This window comes from Ambystoma mexicanum, chromosome 4p (assembly GCF_040938575.1).
Source record: "Ambystoma mexicanum isolate Mex_15411 chromosome 4p, UKY_AmexF1_1, whole genome shotgun sequence".
In the NCBI taxonomy this organism is placed as follows: domain Eukaryota; kingdom Metazoa; phylum Chordata; class Amphibia; order Caudata; family Ambystomatidae; genus Ambystoma; species Ambystoma mexicanum.
The window spans coordinates 61,924,858-61,940,033 of record NC_090927.1 but is presented as its reverse complement, the minus strand read 5'-3'; positions in this window follow the sequence as shown (position 1 = coordinate 61,940,033).

The window sequence follows — 15,176 nt, the reverse complement described above, 5'->3', positions numbered from 1 at the left end:
CAATGCTTTAGGAGGTACAGATACAAAGGGATACGAAGTAACCCATTCTAGTACTCCATGGAAGATCGGGTGTACTGGATCTGTGGTAAAATGACTAAGTAAAGTTAATGGCAACTTTACCCTTTTCTGGGGGACTGTAGTCAGCCCCAGAAATGGAGTCGGTGGGAAGTCTAAAAGACAACCCTGTGTCACTGCACTTAAGGTGCTGTGTAACACACAAAAGAAGGGGACTACTGAAGTGGTGTACTCCAGAGTCCACAATCATAAAAACAGGTAAAAGACACATGGCAAAACATGAGTAAGAGTGGGGGGAAAGGCTCACACTCTTACCAAGTGAAAAAAATAAACTCCAGAAGTCCAGCAAAGCTGCTGGGGGACTCACTAGGTGAGGGAAATTAGCCATAAATGAGAATTCTCCCTAACACAAGGGTGAAGGATGCCAGCCAGGATTAAGGTAAGAACCTGTAGGGGAAAGTGGCAGGAGGTGCTGGGTAAGGTTTACGACACAGGTGAGGGATTTCGGGGTTACGAAAATCAGAGACTATGACAAGGAAGGGGGTTAACAGGGTAAGGAGAGATTCCAGGGATAACTAGGGATTGTGAAGTGAATGCTCTGATTACTTACTGATAATCTTCATTACTCCAAGTCCTCCTCTTCCTCGTCACATTACTTACCTCTTGAGGCCCCTGCCTCTGACACAGGACCTTCTTCTATTTCTTTAAACCCCTATAACGCCTCCCCCACATCCACATCACTCATTTTCATATTACCAAGCCGGAGCATGGGACCTTTCCTGCAGGGAGGGTCAGGAGGGCTGTCAGTACTGTGACGAGGAAGAGTAGGACGATGAGGAATCAAGATTTCCAGTAAGTAATCAGAGCATTACCTCCATGTCCACTCTTCCTTGCCCCAGTACTTACCTCATGAGGTATACCAAAGCAGCAACGGGGAAAAGGTCCCAATGAGACACAGAGCCAAAAACAGTGCAGCAAAACACACACCCAGAATAACTCTTAATTCACATCCCCACAGACAAGACTCCAAACCCGAAGGAACCAACCCCCGAATGGGAGAAACCCAACCCATAGTGGTTGATGAAAGTGCTCAGACCAGTCCAGGTGGCAGCCCTATAAATCTCTAGCCGAGAAACCCTCCTTGCATCAGTCCAGGAAGCCTCCAAACCCCTGGTGGACCAGCCAAGAACATGCACAGGCACAGGAAGGCCAGAAGCCACATAGGCCATGGAGTCAACAACACGGAACCACCGGCAAATGGAAACCACAGATGCCTTACGCCCAGCCTCAGCCGGGCCAAAAGTAATCAGAAGACTATCTGATTGGCGGTGAAGAGCAGTCCTAGCCAAATACTCCAACACTGCCCTCCGGAAATCAATGTTATGCCAAGCCACCTCCTCAGGCGTTTGCAGATCTTGAAAGAAGGCAGGGAGAAACAGATCCTGAGAGGTGTGAAACCGAGAAACAACATTAGGGAGAAACTTCGGATCACACCTCAGCACCGCTGAGTCCGACAGCAGCCTCAGGAAAGGAGAGTGACATAACAAAGCCCCAATCTCCCCAAGCCCACAGGCAGAAGTGATGGCAATAAGAAAGGCAGTCTTCCGTGTAAGATGTTTGATATCAATCTCAGAAATGGACTCAAAAGGAGGCCCTTGAAGAAACTGTAAGACAAGAGGGAGATCCCAAGGGGGAAGCCCTTTATAAGTACAAGGACAGGAAGAAGAAAATCCCCGGAGCAACCTCCCCATCTCCCCATCCAAGTGACCATCAGAGTCCCACAAAAGGAATTTAATGGAGGCCCACTGAGAGCAAAGCGTGGAAACTGCCAGGCCCTTGTCAAACCCCCTCCTGGAGAATTAAAGGATAGCGGGGAGGCCAGAACGCAGGTGATGGATCCCAGACTGCCCACACCGGTCTCGGAAATGGCCCCAATGCCTTCCGTACACCTTCAGAGTGGAGGGTTTAAGAGCATTCATTATGGACTCGACCACAGGACCAGAGAACCCCTGAGATATCAGCCTAGACCGTGCAATAGCCACACTGCACATTGCATCCGGCGGACTTCCAACCGCAGACCTCCTTGAAGGGGACACGGCCACTTCGAAACTAGCCAAGGTTCCTGGGACCGAAGCTCCAACAGAGAGGGGAACCAACTCTGGCGGGCCAGAACGGAGCTAACAACAACACAGTCACTCTGGACACACTGATGCGCTGAACCACCCGGGGCAGAAGGGGAATATGTGGAAAGGCATAAAGGAGACCCAAAGGCCATTGTACAGAGAGGGCATCCACCCCCCAAATCCCCTCGGCCTGAAACCGAGAGCAGAAGAGGGGACATTTTGGTGAGGCCGGGGATGCAAACAGGTCTAGAACAGGGGTCCAGAATCTGACACAGATCTCTGCAAAGACCTAGGTCGACAGGACCAGTTCCGCAGAAGAGGGAAACCAGCGGCTGAGAAGATCTGCTCGAACATTGTCCACCCCCCTGATATGTGAGCCCATCCGAGAAACCAGATGCTGTTCCCCCTAGGTGCCTATCTGAGCTGCCAGAGCATTCAAGGAGCGGCTGGAATTCCCTTGGCGGTTGACATATGCCAAGGCTGTTATATTGTCCGTTCGGACCAAAACCGCCTGACCTTCCACCAACCCCTCGAAGTACACCAGAGCTCGGAGAATGGCACACAACTCTCGCCAATTGGATGATCGACGGCTCTCCCCCAGATCCCAGGGACGTAACTGAAGACAGGCCCAAGGGACTAGAAAACACGCAAGACGCCATGTGCCCCGTAACTTCAGCAATAGGCGAGCCAAGACATACTGCCTTCTGAGAACCCTGCCCAGAACAGCCAGCAAGCGACGGACCCTCTCTAGGGACAGGAACACCCTCTCCATCCCGGAGCAAAACAGTGCCCCAATGAAAACTAGATCCTGAGAAGGCTCCAGGTGAGACTTTGGCCAGTTCACCAGCAAACCCCAGTCCCGCAATTCCTGGCAGACTAAAGGGAGATGAGGCAGGACAGCCTGCCGACAGGAGTCCTCAACCAACCAATCATCCAGGTAGGGAAAAATCCACACTCCCTGCAGATGCAAATGCACCACCAGGGGAGCCACCAGCATGGAGAACACTCCGGGAGCCGATCGCACCCCAGACGGGAACACTCAGAACCGAAGACGCTGTGATTTCATTCAATCCTGCCCTGCACAACATCCGGAGAACGTTCTGCAAAGCCTCCATGTTGAAGCATTCCGTCTGGACGGAGCAGTGCAGGGCCTCAAGACCCATAAGCAGGTCACACTTCCTAGAAGGCATAGGGACCAGGAACACCTGCAAGTAGAAAACTTGACCTCGAACAGGGATAGGAACAGTCATGACGGTAACCCACAACAACAATTCGGAGAGAACGGATCCCATGGCCAACTACTTGGTCCGTGAGCTGGGTACCAAAGTCCTAACCATGCAAACCTGGACAGGAGGAGACAGGAACGGCACTTGATAACCCCTCTGGATGGAGCCCAGCACCCAGGAAGCCGAACCCCACCGGTCCCATACTAGAAAAAAACATACAGACCCGCCCGCCTGTGGCCAGACCTCTGCTAAAATAGAAGAGACGAGGAGCCAGGGAAAAACCGCCAGTCACTGCACTTGCACCAGAGGAATATCCCAGGACGTTGAAGCAGGCCTGCGCCGCAATATAACAGCATGCTGGCCAGCCCACAAAAACATCGGACCCATCAAAAGGAAGATACAGGACAGCCCGGTAGTCCAGCAGATGCACATGTTTCCAGGCAGATACAGCAACCCCTAGGCCATGGCCCCCTCAGCCGACATAGAGGAGCCACCAGGCTGGCGAGACCGTCACCAACATGACCTGATGGCATTAAAGATGCCCCCTCCCAATGGGCAGAGTACTGTCACAAAGCGGGGCAATGCAATCCATCCCGGATAGCAGACACCAAAGGCTACCCCATACCTGGGGTATGCCTATACCATAAACTCACCGAAGGGACAGCCCCTAAGCACAGACATGTGCCACCATCTGCCATATTACTTCCAGTCGTCTGAGAGGAGGCATGCAAGCAACACGTTGGCACCGGAGGACCTAGGCCCTAAAAGTACAGACATTGGGAACTCCCTGCATGGCCATTACTTCCATGATGCATTCCATGCCAGACAAGGGAAAATAAATCAATCTCCTTTGTCCGCCCCCCGTGCAGTTCAGAGGAAGAGGACAGGAGGAGGTGCCCATGTGCAGCAGAAATATACCCATGGCTATCACAGACACAAACATACCACTAACTCGCCACCTATACACATCACATGGCTGAGAGGTGGCTTGAAATCTGCATCATGTAGCTGGTAGCCCCATGCTCTACCTGTCGAGTTAATGGGTACCCCTCCAGAAGGCACCAACCAAGAGGGAAAACCAAACAAAACAATCCCCCTGGCAACACCGCGCCTCCCCACCGGAGGAGGAGCCCATCCGCCTCCGGAGCAACGTCGGGAGAATACCATCAAACAGGAGGAATGTTGTTGCATGGCCCCAATGTCAGGAGAATCAGAGCACAAACGTTCACAAAGCCCCCAACTTCTTACTGAATCCCGGGCCCTGCAGGACCCTTGGCATGATGTCTTCGCACCGGCCTACCACCTTGCAAAACAAAACCAAGGAGCCGGCATGCTGACCCACAATGGATGGAACGCCAAGATGGCCATACCAGCAGGAGAGGGGAAAAGCAGCAAGCACAGAGCCTCCCCCCCTCCTCCTTACCTTCCGCTGGGCCCAGCAGGACCCGGGACACAATGCCCATGCTGCGGTCCGGAGCCCAGCAAAAAACCCAGCGAGGCAATCCCGCTCAACCGGGACCCCAAGCCTTGCAGGGGGCCCAGGAGCAGCACTGCACCCGAGGGAGCCGAAGGCCCCGCCACACAGCCCGCCAACCCCCAGAGGGCCAGCAATCGGTGCGGGAACAAAAACTCCAACCTGAGTGACGTGGATGTGGGGGAGGAGTTATAGGGATTTAAAGAAATAGGAGAAGGTCCTGTGTCGGAGGCAGGGGCCTCTGCGGTAAGTACTGGGACGAGGAAGAGTGGACGTGGCGGTAATGCTGATGCTGGGGTAAGTGTACTGAGTGATTGTTCCAATGATAGGGATGCATGGATAAGGGTAATGAGGGTCTGTGATGAGGAGGGGGGATGAAACGATGCTGGGAATAATGAGGGTCTTTGACAAGGATGAGGAATGAAACTAAGCTTTATGAAGAACTGTGATGAAAAGGGGGGGTGTTGGAGAAAAGAGGGATGCTGACTGTAATTAGGAATTGTGATGAGGATGAGGGATTCTTGGGGTAAGAGTAGTGAGCGACTGGGACAAGGATGGGGGAGACCAGGTTAAGAGTAATAAAGCGAGTTTGTAACAAAGGGATTGATTCAGTATTAAGAGTAAAGAGGGACTGTGATGATGCAGGTGGATACCAGGGCAGGGGTAATGCTGTACTGTAATGAGTGGGGATACTATGTTAAGTTTAATGAGGGACAGTGATGATTAGGAGTGATGCATAGGCAATGAGGAAACTAATCATGACAACCATAGACAGCCATTCTCTGAAGATAAGACCCACTCAGATACCAATATTGGTGTTATGTCTTTGCTTGTGTATCATCGGTCCACAGCGCAATCCTTTTCCATGCTGCGTGCCGAGGGTAACGAGGTGAGCCGGGGGCATGGTGTGATGCGATGTAGATGAAGGATCCAACAGAGATGGGACTCCGAGGAAGCCATTGCCTGTCTGAGAGGTAGGTATGGGGAGGATGGCTGGGACTGAGGGAGGGTGGTTGAAGAAGGGGAACCCCTCCTTATGGCAGCATGAGGCAGGGGGCGGGGACCCCTCCTACAAGATGCTAGTCTGGTCGGGGTAGGGGGCAGGATAGGGAAAGAATTCTGCCGGACTTGCTGTGTGCTAAAGACCCGTGCAGTAAATACCTCCAGATTAGAGACATGGAACCACAAAGTTGCACACACACAAAATAAAATAACTTCACAGAATTTCAATGGGAAGTTTAAAAATCTTCACACCAAATGAATATCTAAGAGATTGGGCAGGCTTGTGATGTGAAAGGTACACACATCTCACAAGTCCCCTTCTCAGGTCACGCGCGGTTGCGGGCGGTGAATCAGCTGCTCAGAACATTGTCTGGGATCTTTCCTTTTGAAAGATCCCTTTCTCTTTTCTGGAGTCAATCCTTCTGAAAGCGCCAGATGGCTCAGATCATGTGCTTTAAAAAAAAGCTTTGCGTGAGCTACCGGCAATGAATCCCTGGTGCCGGCAATGAATCCCTGCTGCCGGCAATGAATCCCTTGGGATAGAGAAATGAGTTTGGTAGCGAGGACTCAGCGCTCTATATCAAATGCTGAAAACACATGTGCACGGCCTTCCAGCAAACCAAGCCAATGCTCACCACTCCTGAAACCAGTGTGAAGTCAATAGATTCAGGCTATGTGCCTATTCAATGACGGGAAAAAACATGCAAACACTAAAAAACACACTTTGATCAATTGCTTAATAACATAAGAACCACTTGTCAACGTTCCAATGTTTTTGCCCTTGGGCCACAGCAGTATTTGATGAATTGTCACACTGATTTGTCAAACGAGTCAAATGTTATTAAGGATAGAATTTTCAGAAACACCATGGAGCATAGTTTGTTTAGCGCAAAGGTTTTTATTGGAATTATGCAGCCTACATAGCAAATAAGCCATACCACAAATAATTGTAATCAATAGTAGTGGTAAACGATTTCTTGAAAAAGGAGTGCAAGTTGAACAGTTCAGGGCTATGTGTGAAGATGCAGATTCTACCTCTAAACTAAATGGCTTTTGAATAAGTATATACAAATGACGGACAATGACACAAAAAGAACAAGACAGAAAAAGACAAATGTGTCCAAGAGGGAGGGGGAATGGGGTAAGAGACAGAGAAATGAAGCACATATCATTACTTAAATTATTAGTTGAAGGCTAAATTGGCTAAAAATCTTAGAGAGCACCGCCACTTTTTGTCATGCTTTAGTAGTAGAAAACGAGAGGAAGCATTACATCTTTACAGTCTATGGATTTTGCAAATAGAGTTCCCCCACAATATATAATGGTGGCGATTTACATTTTTCCAATTGGATGTTACAGATTAATTTGTACCAAAATAAAAAGGTCAAGCAAGTAACAGCTATTACTATCCAAGACATGTTGAAACATAGTACTGCCTAGAAACAGGATTTTGAAACAGACCTCAAGCTTCAATTGAAAAATAAGCCTGAAAGTAATCCTTACATTTTTCCAAAATGTTTTAACATTGTCACATTCAACAAACATATGTTTGAAGGTGCCCTGAGCATCAAGGCAGCTCCAGCATCTGTCATTCTGAGTGACCCCACATTTGAGAAGAGATGGAAGAGTAATGACAGCTCTGTGATGAAAGGAAATTAAGTTTGTGGAAGACTTGCTGAGGGGGTTACTTTGGAGATATTCTTCCAGACCAAAGGCCAGTGTAATTGACTATCCGATATGCTACACTCCTGCTGCCCAGCAATATGACAATCCCACAGAGTTTCGGAAGCAGGAACCATGAAAAGATCTTTATAAAACAAGAAAGCAGTGAAGTCCGAATTGAGCATACGTTGCAGTCTCTCTGTATTGGGAGTGATAGTTGGCATATTAATGAGTCATAGTTTTCCATAAATGCATCAATAATTGTGAAATATTGTTGTATAAGAGAAGCCGGAATATTAAATTTAGCAGCAAGTTCATTAAATGTGAATGGGGTTCCATGCACAAATAGTTGGTTAAGATATTTAATATTTAGAAAGATCCATGGCATCCAGAAATAGATTGTTTATTCACTTTTATTAAAGAGTTAAGCCAAATGTATTGTGAAATGAATTGGGAGGATTTTGTAATGGAGGGAAACATATAGGTCCTAATATAACGAGCAGATGTACTAATACTTGTGTAATTAATGGATCTATTTCTCCCCTTGATGATACAGCAGTTAGCAAGGGTTAAAGGGTAAGCCAACGCTCTTTCCATATGCAACCAATTAGGTGTATTGTTATAATCAACTTGTATATACCATAACTGTGTCTGCTTTAGAACAAAAGCTGTGTGATATTTTTTTTTATCTGGGAACCTACACCACCTCTGTCACATGTTTTTCTAAGTTTGAATAATGACATTTTACGCTTCTGCTTCCCCAAAGGAATTTAACTAAGCAAGAATCAATAGATTTAAAAAAGGACGAGGCAATGGGAATTGGTAGCATGTATAAGAAGTATAAAATAATTGTTACGCTCACTTGGTATCCACAGGGACGCCACCCAGCTGGGTTACTCGCTGGTATGCTTCTCAGCTTTGCCCTGATGTGGTCTGCGGGGAAGGTTCTGCCTGAAAATACAGGAGGACTGTATTTAAGACTGACCGACTGGAGTAAGTATCCTCCCTCCACCCCCATATGTTTTCAGTCCCTCTGGCGCCCTCTCCTCACCTTGTGGTAGAATTAGGCATGCTCTCCGTCAGGCCTTCTTTGCAGGGGCGCGTTGTCTTTCTTGGGCGAGTGCGGTCCAGTTACTTCACTGACGACGGCTCGTTTGATATTGTTCAGGTAGGTCTTATTGCTGTTCTTTAGTTTTGTTGCTATCCTGCATGCCTTTCTTTGTTTAAAATGTCTCTTTTTTCTCCCTTAGGTATGCAGAGCTTCAGCGCGGCGAACTGGCTTGGTTGAGCCCCGCTGGTAAATGATGGCGCATTAAGAGCGCTATGATGTGGTAAGTAAGCACTATGCGCAGCGCTGCAAAGTCTTGTCTTTGCTAACCTGTGTTTTCCTTCCTTGTAGGTTGCAGTGTTCTTCAGCGTGAGTGGAATGTCCGGAGTGGTGCCAGCCGAGAGGCGACCAGCCAGGTAAGCCTTTTGAGCAGTTCGTAATTTGTAAATGTCTCTACTGCTTTCTTTAATGTTGCCTCTATCTTCCACTTTCAGGTCGTTCTGTCCGGGAGGCGTGCAGATTCGAGGAAGCTGTTCCCAGTAGCTGCGAATGTTTAAAGATGAAGACTGCAGGTAAGATGCTGCTGCTAATGATGGTCATCTTGTCTCCTTGCAGGTTCTGCTTCTCCGAGGTTCAAGGGAATAGCTGGACACGGTGAGCGTCACGTTGCAAGCTGCAAAGTAACGCGAATCGTGTTATCTTGCTCGGGTGTGGTTTAAATAGCCCCAACAAAATAGTCAAGGTAAAGTAGTCCCTAGGCTACCACACCCAAAACACTAGACCGCATAGCTTGGTTCTTAGGAACCAAGCTATGTGGATGCCTCCATGTTGGCTGACAATACAATAAAGTAGTTCCCAAGCACATTGTTTTTCATGGTGTATGAGCCTGGCACCATAGGCGCCAGGACTGGCCCCATGAGAGCTTTTGAAGAGTATGCCAGGCTCTAGAGGCCCGAGTCCTGACTCCACCTGGACAATGGGTTTGCCAGAGGGGGTTTTGGGCGAGGGTCGTGACAGCGTTCCCCCCTAAGGCCCCTCCCATGGTGTTCCTTCTGTCTGGCCTAGGTTTGGTTGGGAAGTTCCGATGGAATTTGCTGATTAGACGTGGTGCGTGGATATTCTCACTGGGTTCCCAGGATCTATCTTGTGGTCCAAATCCTTTCCAATCGACGAGATAATATAGCTTGGTCCTAGAGTATTTAGAGTCCAAGATATGTTTGACTTCGAATTCTGGTTCTCCGTCAACAAGTATGGGCTTAGGTGGTGTCCCAATCCGTGTGCCGGGTTGCATTGGTTTCAGGAGGGACACATGGAATACCGGGTGGATGTGTAGATTAGGTGGTAAATCCAGTTTCACGGCTGCTGGGTTGATAATTGCCTTAATGGTATAGGGTCCTAAGAATCTGGGATGAAAGGTCCGGGTTCCCTTGATGGGTACGAATTTAGCGGCTAACCAAACTTTGTCTCCTACTTGATAATCAGGGGCCTTTTTCCGGTGTTGATCGGCAAATCTTTTTTGTTTTTCTTTGGCATGAATAACGTGTTCCTTTGCCCTTTTGAAAGCCTGAGTAATGGTTGTGTGTAGAGTCTTTACCGCTGGCATTTCGAAGCTGGCTGGAAGGTCTAGTTCAGAGGTACGTGGATGTCTGCCATAAAGGGTATGGAAGGGCGTTTGTCCCGTGCTTGAATGCAAAGCATTGTTATATGTATATTCAGCTATCCATATTAGGTCTTTCCAATTCCTTTGTTTGTGGTGCAGCATGCACCGTAAATATTGCTTGAGTGTCTGATTGGTTCTCTCGGTTTGGCCGTCTGTTTGGGGAAGGTGACTGGTAGATAGCCGAACGTCGATCTGCGCCATTGCACAACATTTTTTCCAGAAGTTTGAAACAAACTGGCTATGCTCGATCAGAGACCAGAGCTGAAGGGAAGCCATGTAGCTTAACCACGCCCTCCAGGAACACTTTTGCTAAAGTAGCTGCGTCTGGGAGGCCTTTGACAGGAATAAAATGGGTCAACTTCGAGAATAAGTCCACAACTACAAGGCTGGTGTTGAACCCTTGGCTTGGAGGTAGATCAGTGATGAGGTCAAGGGAAAGAGTGTGCCATGGAACTGGGGGAATGTGCAATGGTTGCAGGAGACCAGATGGTTTTTGTTTCTGTGATTTATTTTGTGCACAGACACCGCAGGACTGAATATACTGAATGATGTCCTTATGCCAGGTAGGCCACCAAAAGTTCTCTTTTACCGTAGCTAGGGTTTTGGCGATCCCAGGATGCCCTTCGATCAGTGAATCATGATAGTTTGAAATAATATGCTGTTGTAATTCCTTCTTGGGTACATATAGGCGATCCCTAAAAAAGGGTAGATGGTCCTTGATGGTATATTGTTCTCCTTGAGTTTGCCATGCGAGGTAGGCATCAGGATTCATTGTCCGTTGGATTTCTTTTCGTAGTTCTGCTTATGTTATTAAGGCTGTCGTGATACCCAAGAGTTTGTCTTCAGGTATAATAGGTACTGGGTCTGGAGTTGTATATACTATTTCATCTATGCCCATGCGAGATAAGGCATCTGCCTTTTCGTTTCTGACTCCTGGTCGAAATGTGATTACATAATCATATTCGGCGAAGAAAAGGGCCCACCGTAATTGGCGCGAGGGCTGGGCCTTGGCTGTTTTGAGATATTGCAGGTTTCGGTGGTCTGTGATGACTGTAATGGTGTGTCTGGACCCCGGAAGGTAGTGCCTCCAGGCTTTAAAGGCGGATTTGATAGCCAGGAGTTCCTTGTCCGTGATGGCATAACTAATCTCAGGAGGTGAGAACTTTTTCGACCAGAAGGCCACAGGATGTAGCTGGCCGGTTTCCAGGTCTCTCTGTGAAAGGACAGCCCCCATTGCCAGACTGGACGCATCAGTTTCAACAACATAAGGGAGGTCTGGACGAGGATGTTGCAGGATTGGAGCAGAGGTAAACCTTCATTTAAGTTCCTGAAAGGCTTCTTCTGCTTCTTCGGTCCAAGCAAACTTTTTATTGTTTTTCGTAATAGTACTGTGATTGGGTGGACAACATCAGAGAAGTCTGGGATGAACCGGCGGTAGAAGTTTACAAAGCCCAGCATGCTTTGTACCCCTTTCAGGGACGTTGGTGAAGGCCATTTCAGAATGGCATCTACCTTGTGCACGTCCATTCTGATGCCTCCTGGAATAAGGATAAAACCAAGAAATTCTACTTCGGTGACGTGAAAAAAAGCATTTTTCAAGCTTTGCAAACAAGCAATGTTGACGTAGCTTGGTGAGGACTGAACGAACGTGCCTGACATGATCTTGTTCCGAGGCTGAGTATACTAAGATGTCGTCTATGTACACTAAGGCACACACATCAATTAACTCCCTTAAGACGTCATTAAGGAAACACTGGAATGCCGCAGGAGCATTGCATAACCCGAAGGGCATGACTTGATATTCAAACAAAGCCGGGTTACTCGCTGGTATGCCTCTCAGCTTTGCCCTGATGTGGTCTGCGGGGAAGGTTCTGCCTGAAAATACAGGAGGACTGTGTTCAAGACTGACCGACTGGGGTAAGTATCCTCCCTCCACCCCCGTAGGATTTCAATCCCTCTGGCGCCCTCTCCTCACCTTGTGGTAGAATTAGGCATGCTCTACGTCATGCCTTCTTTGCAGGGGCGCGTTGTCTTTCTTGGGCGAGTGCGGTCCAGTTACTTCACTGACGCCGGCCCGTTTGATATTGTTCAGGTAGGTCTTATTGCTGTTCTTTAGTTTTGTTGCTATTCAGCATGCCTGTCTTTGTTTAAAATGTCTCTTTTTTCTCCCTTAGGCATGCAGAGCTTCAGCGCGGCGAACTGGCTTGGTTGAGCCCCGCTGGTAAATGATGGTGTATTAAGAGCGCTATGATGCGGTAAGTAAGCGCTATGTGCAGCGCTGCAAAGTCTTGTCTTTGCTAACCTGTGTTTTTCTTCCTTGTAGGTTGCGGTGTTCTTCAGCGTGAGTGGAATGTCCGGAGTGGTGCCAGCCGAGAGGCGACCAGTCAGGTAAGCCTTCTGAGCAGTTCGTAATTTGTAAATGTCTCTACTGCTTTCTTTAATGTTGCCTCTATCTTCCTCTTTCAGGTTGTTCTGTCTGGGAGGCGTGCAGATTCGAGGAAGCTGTTCCCAGTAGCTGCGAATGTTTAAAGATGAAGACTGCAGGTAAGATGCTGCTGCTAATGATGTTCCTTTTGTCTCCTTGCAGGTTCTGCTTCTCCGAGGTTCAAGGGAATAGCTGGACACGGTGAGCGTCACGTTGCAAGCTGCAAAGTAACGCAAAGCGTGTTGTCTTGCTCGGTTGTGGTTTAAATAGCCCCAACAAAATAGTCCAGGTAAAGTAGTCCCTAGGCTACCACACCCAAAACACTAGACCGCATAGTTTAATTCTTAGGAACCAAGCTATGTGGATGCCTCCATGTTGTAATTCTTAGGAACCAAGCTATGTGGATGCCTCCATGTTGGCTGACAATACAATAAAGTAGTTCCCAAGCACATTGTTTTTCATGGTGTATGAGCCTGGTGCAATAGGCGCCGGGACTGGCCCCATGAGGGCTTTTGAAGAGGATGCCAGGCTCTAGAGGCCCGAGTCCTGACTCCACCTGGCCAATGGGTTTGCCAGAGGGGGTTTTGGGCGAGGGTCGTGACAATAATAGGAGCACTCAGCATTTTGATAGATTGTAAACAGCCCTTCCAGGATAAATAGAGGGGGGGAGGGCAAGAATGTGTTATCACTTTCACTCTTGCTAGAAGAGTAGTTATGTTTTCTTTAATAACATATTCAATTGATGAGGACATATGAATGCCAAGATATGTAATACCTTTAGGACACCATCTCATGCCAGAGGCCTGTGTATGGTGTTTAGTACAATGAATGTTCAGAGGCAGGATCTCTGATGTATCTGTATTTAACTTGCAGCCTGAAGCTACTGAGAATTGGGAAATAATGTCCGAGAGGTATTGTAGGCATGTATCCGGATTCCTCAGAAGCAATAGGACATCATCCTCATACGTTGCAGTTTTGACCTCCACTCTTCCACAGTCTATACCCTGAATGTTATGCTTTTGCCTAATTGCTTCTAAAAAGGGTTCTACGGTTAAGACAAAAAGAAGAGGAGAAAGAGGGCAACCCTGGCGAGTTCCTCTATATCCATATTAGTCCATTTATGAAGACAGCAGTTTTGGGATCGGAGTAAAGCACACTGATCATGGAGAGAAATGGAGCACCCATACCATGCCAATTAAGGGCTTCAAACGTGTAATCCTATTCCACCCTATGAAATGCTTTTTCCGCATCCAAAGCCAGTACGGCACAGGGATCTTTTGATTTTTGAATATTATCTAAAACATCTAAGAATAGTCCTATATTGGATGAGGAAAGCCTACCTTTAACATATCCAACTTGATCCTTTTAAAATATATTAGGCTGTATCGGAAGGAGTCTATTCGCCAGGACCTTTGCGAAAATGTTATAATCTCTATTAATAAGGGAGAGTGGTCTATAGCTCTGGGTAGGTTCAGGGTCTTTATTAGGCTTGGGGAAAACAATGAACATGGCCTCAGAGAAGGATCCTTCAGCCTTTTTTACTGTAATAAAATGAGAAAAAAGTTTATTGAGTGTGGGTACTAATAGGTTGTTAAAGTGAGCAAAGATATCAAAAGGGACGCCATCAGGGCCAGGAGCATTACCTTCTTTCAAGTCTTTTATGGCCTTAAGGATTTCGGTAGGAGAGATAGGAGTGTTCAATGATGGAAAATTAACCTTTGGATCTGTATCATGGGGGACTTGTTTCATGAAGTCTTGAGGATGAGTATTATTGAGAGGAGCTTCCAAAGTATATCATTTCTAGTAAAATTTGGAGAAAACCTTCATAACCTTTAACCTCTGGGTGAACGTGTGCTGTACAAATTACATTAACGTAACATAACATATTGGTGACATCCACTTCATCACTCACTTGTCTTTGTACCTCACTGATTCTTGACTCAAAAGCAGACTGTTTGTCATCAAGCATTTGCAGTTTGGTATTTGTGGCTTCCATGAAAGGTTTCAGGGCCCTCATTTCTGTTAAAATGGTTTTCATGACTGGATCCAGAGCGTCTTCCTTTGGTGTGGGTGATTCGCTCTTCTGCCTTTTGGGCGGTATGAGACAGAGATGAGGGTATTGTCCTTTTTTAGATGCCATTATGACAGTATGTTAACCAGCCACACTTGGGCTAATGAAGTATTCCTTAGTAAAAGTTTCCTTACTGAACCTGCAATACCTGCAAGCTCTAGATAATGGCACACTAGTCACTTAGCTGCGTAGGAGTCTCCCGCCTAAATCGGGAGGGTTGGCATGTATGCATCACTTTGTACAGCTTTGGTGGCTGCATACATGCCAACCCTCCCGATTTAGGCGGGAGACTCCCGATTTTTCCGTGAAAAATATTGCTATTTTTCACGTTCTCCCACCAAAAATAAATCTTTGCTCAAAGCATTCCTATGGGAAAATCTTTGTCTCCCGATTTTTCTGACATAATCTCCCACACAAGTGGTTTGAAATGTTGGCATGTATGATGATGTCCTCAATAAATAGATATAATG